Source organism: Benincasa hispida, chromosome 11, assembly GCF_027475165.1.
Source record: "Benincasa hispida cultivar pf3 chromosome 11, pf3_genome.v1.1, whole genome shotgun sequence".
Classification (NCBI taxonomy): Eukaryota; Viridiplantae; Streptophyta; class Magnoliopsida; order Cucurbitales; family Cucurbitaceae; genus Benincasa; species Benincasa hispida.
The window spans coordinates 44,619,965-44,626,811 of NC_143488.1; positions in this window are offsets into that span (position 1 = coordinate 44,619,965).

Sequence of the window (6,847 nt, forward strand, 5' to 3'; positions counted from 1 at the left end):
GTAATCATATCTTCAAAACCATACCTCACAGGGGGTCCAACACCAACTCTTCTAACTCTATCACGAGTTATACTCGGTTGATCTACTCGTGATCTATAATTCTTAAGCAAAACAACTTCTGGTTGTAATTCATTCACAGCTGAAGTGAATTGCATCTCCAACTGTTTTAGGCACATTAATTTCTGGTTGCACATCAGTTTCTGTAGTAACGTGTTGATCTTCTCCACCTTGATGTTGTAATTCATTCACAGCTGAAGTGAATTGCATCTCCAACTGACACTAGTACTTTCTCCCACATCAGTTGAATTAAGCATGGAATTTTCATCAAATATCACAGTCCTACTAAATATGACTCTATTCTCAGAAGGTGACCAGACTCTATATCCCTTAACTCCATCCCTAAAACCCACAAATATACCCTTTTTAGCTCTCAGTTCTAATCTACCCTCATTAACATGATAGTAGATAGTACAACCAAAAACTTTTAATAGAATAATCTGCAGGCTTACCAGACCACACCTCGTAAGGTGTTTTATAATCAATAGCTGTGTGAGGTCCATGATTGATCAGATAACATGATATATTTACTGCTTCTGCCCAAAACCTTCTAGTCAACCTACATTAGATAGCATGCATCTTACTCTCTCCAACAACGTCTGATTCATACGTTCTAAAACCCCATTTTGCTGTGGAGTATCCCTAACAATGTGATGGCGAACAATCCCCTCAGCTTTATAGAACTCATTAAATTCAAATCCACATAATTCCAGACCATTATCAATTCACAACCTTTTGATTTTCTTCTCAGTTTTATTTTCAATCAATATCTTCCACTGCTTGAAATTCTTGAAGCCTTAACTTTTATGTTTCATCATAAAAACCCAAGTCATTCTTGAGTAATCATCAATTATAGACAAAAAAAAATACCTATTGCCTCCAATAGATTCAACTTTGGAAGGTCCCCAATAGTCTGAATGAATATAATCAAGTGTCCCTTTTGTACGATGAACACCTCTTAGAAACATGCTGCGATGAAGCTTCCCAAATACACAATGGTCACAGAATTCAAAATCCTGCACCTTGTGCCCACAAAGAAAATCCATTTTTGACAGAATTGCATCCCTTTTTCACTCATATGACTAAGTCCCATATGTCATAACTTAGTCATATCATCCTTGTGAACGACTAACGATGCAATAACAACATAACTTTTTATCGTGGAACTTAATAGAAAATACAGTGTTCCACGCTTTATGTCTTTCAGAACTTCCTTAAAACCCTTATAGACATACATTACTCCACCTTTACCTTTAAAACTGTAACCCTTTCTATCGAGTACACTAAAGGATATCAAACTCTTCTTCATTAGTAGAACATGCCTAACCTCTTTTAAAGTGTAGAAGGCACCATTGTGTGTTCATATCTTGACTGAGTCGATTCCAACTATCTTGCACACAACACCATTAGCCATGCTAACATTCCCTCCATCTATTTGCTAATAGGTTGAGAACTACTCTCTATTTGGGCACATATGATAAGATGCCCCAGAATAAAAAACCCACACATCATCAGAATGTGAATGTTCATTCACAACTAAAGCTAGATCTGCTTCAGAATCGATCTCGTCTTCTTTAGGATCAATCTCAACTTGTGTAACAGAGGCGGATGCTTCCCTTTTGTCACTCTTTTCCTTCTTTTCCTAATTCATTTTTATCTGAGGACATTAGGTTTTCCAATGTCCCTTTTCTTTATAGTAGTGACAAATATCATCTAACCTAGAACTCTTTGACTTCGAAAACTTTTTATTCTAGTTCAACTTCTGCTTACTAGAATTCCTATGTCCCTTGCTCCCTGTAGAAGCTAACCCAGATGCCTGTCTTTCTGTAACTGAACTTCCTGCATTTTGACGGTCCTCTCTCATAAGCAATGTGGACTTTGTATCTTCTAAGGTTAGAGTATATTTCCCTCCAATATACGAGTCAACGAAAGTCTCATATGACAGGGACAAAGATGTCAACAAAATTAGGGTAGCATCCTCATCATCAACCTTAACCTCTACGTTACACAGATCTAATAAAATTTTATTTAATTGATAAAGATAGTCTCGTAGATACATGCCTTCCTGCATATGTAGATGATACGGACCTTTCTTTAGAAATCACTTCTTGGTTGAAGATTTTGTCATGTAAAGATTTTCCAACTTTAACCAAAGTCCAGTAGTAGTTTCTTCATCTACGACCTTGATGATGACGTCATCAGCTAAACATAGCATGATCATCGAATAAGCCTTCTCCTCAAAAGTCTGCCACTCTTCGTCATCCATGCCAGCCTTCTTTGACTTACCCGTCAGCAGCGCCCACAACCCCTGCTGCTTTAGCAGGGATCACATCTTGATTTGCCATAAACCAAAATTGTTTCTCCCGATAAATTTTTCGATCTTTACGTTCACACTAGACATCTTCAATTGTCGAAAAAATGCGAAATTTCGAAGAAACCGTAACAAGGCTCTGATACCAGTTTGTTACGAAATCGAAAATTAAAGAACACAAAAAGAAACGTAAAGATAGAGAAGATCGACACACAGATATACGTGGTTCACTAATGGTGTGTTAGCTATGTCCACGGGCAAAGGGAGAATAGTATTATTAGGGAGAATATTTTCAGAAAATTACATCAAACGGTGCCTTTAGGGTTAGAGAGTTTATATAGTGCACTACTCTAAACCCTAGGGTCATAATCATAAATAACTACAAATAAATAAATATACTGAATATGAATTCTGAATAGCGAGACCCCGTACTTAGTTGTTCGAAGCGTCAACAAATAAATTCAAGGCATTCCAACAAACATTCATGTCAATAACATCAAAAAGTTAGTTATCATTATTTTCTACATTGGTAAAGATTAAGTGTGAAATAATTACCTAATCAAATAATACATATGAAGGTTATATTTTAAATGGATGTTCAATAACAAAATAAATGGTGTTAAGTCATTGTCATTTCAAAGCAAATTTAGATAAATTTAACCGGAACATGAAAAGGCATAGAGTAACATGAATAGGAAAAGGTTGTGTAACAATCATAGACACTTCATCGCCCTCTTCAAATCTTGGAGCTAAATCACAAAGAGCTTGTGTTGTAGATTGCACAGTTGTTGGCTATGTTGGATTTAGTATCCTAAATCTCGTTCACTTGTAGTTTGTAATTTGTACAAATTTTTTATTTAATAAAGTAATAAGTATTTTATTTTACTTTTAGATAACATTATCTCAATCTAATAAACTAAGATCCAAGGTCGTTTTATGAAACTTGAACAGTATTTGGTAGACATACGAGTGGATCGTGTTCAAGTAATAATCTAAAAGGTCTGTAGTATATGGTTAAAGTTGGATGTCTTATCTTGATGACACTGCGGATACGACCCACTTTGTAATTGTTACATGAGTTGTAAGTGTTACAAACAATATGACCCATATTGTTTATGTGGAGACATGTGAGTGGAGGTATCCTATATAAAGATTTTATATAAGACCAGACCACGAAATGATTGGTTTCTTAGTATAACATTGTTGCTTGAAGAAACTAACTTTTCATTAGGATGACCATAAGGAACTTGACCTTAATCCTAAGTGAGTTGTGAACTCCTATCAATCAGGGGAAAACCTTTGATTTATAAGTTGAGAGTGGCTTGTTTCGCCTACTCAATATGTCTACCATTTTGAGGTTTTTTCCGAGTAGGGAGCTGGAAATACAACTACACAAGATAGAATTCACTCCTTCCTATAGAAATAGAACGTAGATAAATTGCTCCCTTAATAGCTAATTTTGGATCTTGAAAAATGAGGACCTCCTCATTGGCTTGAGAAAGGTTAGTTTATAATTGGACTATAAATTGTTTGTTCATTAGAGGAATCAATGGCATTTAAGGAGTTAGATGTAACTATAGAGGTAAATAGTAATTTTGACCCAGCTGTAGTTACGAGCAATTTGTGAAGGGTCAACTTACTGTTTATTGGTTATATCCAATGAACACAGAAATATATCTACAATGTGAAGAGTGCAATTGTCGGTCTTTAGTAGAGTGACTAATAGTTAATGAATGTTGATTAATCCAATTAAAAAGTTTAGTTGGTTAATCTTGAATCATTGGAACTTCTAATCTGTAGATCCAATAGATCCCCTTGTTAGCTTACTAAGGATGGAAACAAGAAATAATTTTTTTAGAATAATTTGAATTGTTCAAATTATTTATGGGAATTTAAGTAATTAATTATATTAATATGATTAATATAATATATAATGTATGCTGATATATTATAATATATAGTTAATTATAAATATGATTTATAATTAAGACTATATATTATGTGAGAAAAAATTGTTTGAATAAGATTCAAATACTTTAAATAGGTTTTATATTATAAATTATAATTTATATGAATTAGATTCATATTAAAATTATAAATTGAAATAGGAGGTTACATTATAATATGATTATAAATGTATATAATATGATTATTAATGGTTAGATTAACCATATTATTAATATTATTATTTAATATTATTATGATATAATATTAAACAAATAGTTCCCCATTAAGGCAGTTATTTGAGGACAGTGTGGGAAGGGAATTAACGTAACTCACTCCTCTTCTCTTCTCCATTTATCTCTGTGTGAAATACGGAGAGATGAGGCTCTCTGATTACTCTAGAAAAATCACTCAAACTCTTTCATGAAATTCTACAGATTTTTCCCTCTACCAAAAACTCACAAGGAGCCCGCACTTCCATTCCTTATATCCAGAGAATAACGAGGACTTTCATTGGTTGTGCTTTTCATTGGTGGAAGATTTTTTGGGATTTCATAGTAAACTTGAACGCGGCCTTGGAGGGTTTAATTTGCTTGAGTTTTTGGGTTTTACAAAGGTAAATCTTCTTTATGTCTGATTTTTTTAGATTGAAAAATCTTTGTGCTTGGTCTAGTTTATGTTTCTGTAAAAATTACTTTTGATTTTCTCAATCCCAACTCAATGACAGAACGATCAATCGCTTCCATATTGGGATTCAATCTCTTCAATTGGTATCAGAGCCACCTTTGTCTTTATTTTGGTTTAGGGATATCAATTTTGATTTTTGGACGTTTTAATTCATGTGATGAATGTTGTAATTCATATTGGTTTTGGCTTATGGATGTTTACAATATTTGGCATTTAGATTCGTTTGCTTGTTGATTCAATCAATTGTAAGGGTCCGTATGTTTTTGGACATTTAATTTTAAGCAATCGAGTCTGTAATTCAAGTCCATATCGTTTGTGATTGTTGTTGCTGTGAAGAACGTCGGAATTTGGAAGATTAATTGCTGCAGAATCGAGTTTCTGGACTGTAGCGTTGCGATACTGCAACCCTAGTGTCGCGACGCTATGTTTGTTCAATGTTGACGCCCACGTGAGCTAGAGGTTTCCAGTTCGAGTCCAAGCTGTCGTTTTTTTTTCTCTAGTTTTTTGTTGTATTTTATTTGTTTATAATTAAATTAATATAATTCGATTATATTAATTTAATTATTTTATTAAGGTGTCAAATATCGTTCTATTAATTCATTTTATATAGTTTAATGTGCATGTGATGTATGTTTAAATATATAATTTATATGTTGTATATTGTATGTCATATATATTTAAAACCCCACTATAGGTTAAGCATAATCATGCATTATACTTAAATATAAATGTTATATTTTAAGTTTAGGTTACTTCTAAAGTATGCACATGCATGATGTATATCATATAGTATGCATGTTTATATAATATAAATATTATATTATTTCTTTTAGTGTATGATTAAAAGCATGCTTACTATATAGCTCATTGATAGTTTAGTATAAGTGTTATGTCAAAGTTAATGAAAAAGGAGATGCATGCAACATGACATTACTTAGACAATATAATTGTTATATTCTTTTAATGTCATTAGTATGTATGTTGTAGGTTTTAAAATTCATTAATTTATAAGAGTTATATGGTTAATGAATTAGATATTACTATAATCTAGAGGTGCATGCAAATATAGGTTAAATCTATAATCTATGTTAAATTAATTTCACATAGACTTATGTTAGAATTTTTCTAATAAGATTAGAAATAGGTTAATCTTTTATTTTTCCTTTTAATAGGATTAATTTGACTAATAAAAGATTAATTTTATAAAATAATTGTCTATAAGGGACCTTTGTCTAAGGATGGTTCTTTCTAGGCTAGGGTTTTAAGCTAATGAAAACGGAACACTCCTACTTGGGAGCTGACCTAGAAGGTGAATTAGACAAATACTCATGCAATAAATAATTTGATTTATTAAAACGTTTTATAAATTCAATTATATATTGTTCTACAATTCAATATTGAGCAAATTAATTATGACTTAGTTAAATTAATTAGCCAATTTATCTGAGTTAATAAACCCTAGGTTCTAAAACTTTTAGAGGAAGGAAAAAAAGATATATTTGATATGTCAATTTTTCCACCCATGTTCGCCCTAAATGTTCACACTGTGAGATTCATGCTCAGCCTCGTGGTGCCCTGGGCGCACTCTCCCTCAGGAAGGTATTTGCATGGATCAATATCAAGGTGAATGGAAGGAGAGTGTTTCTAGTAAGTGGGAGAAGGACTTGTCAACGCATCCTACGGTCTCTTTCATTGGTTTGTAATATATTTCCAATGCTTAGCCTCGTGGCGCCCTAGGAGTGTCCCATTAGGAAGATGTTTGCATGGAAAGGGACAAAGTGAACTCTAGTAATGGATAAGATTGCTACATTCAATTACACTAATTATGTTTTTCCCTGAGGGGGACTA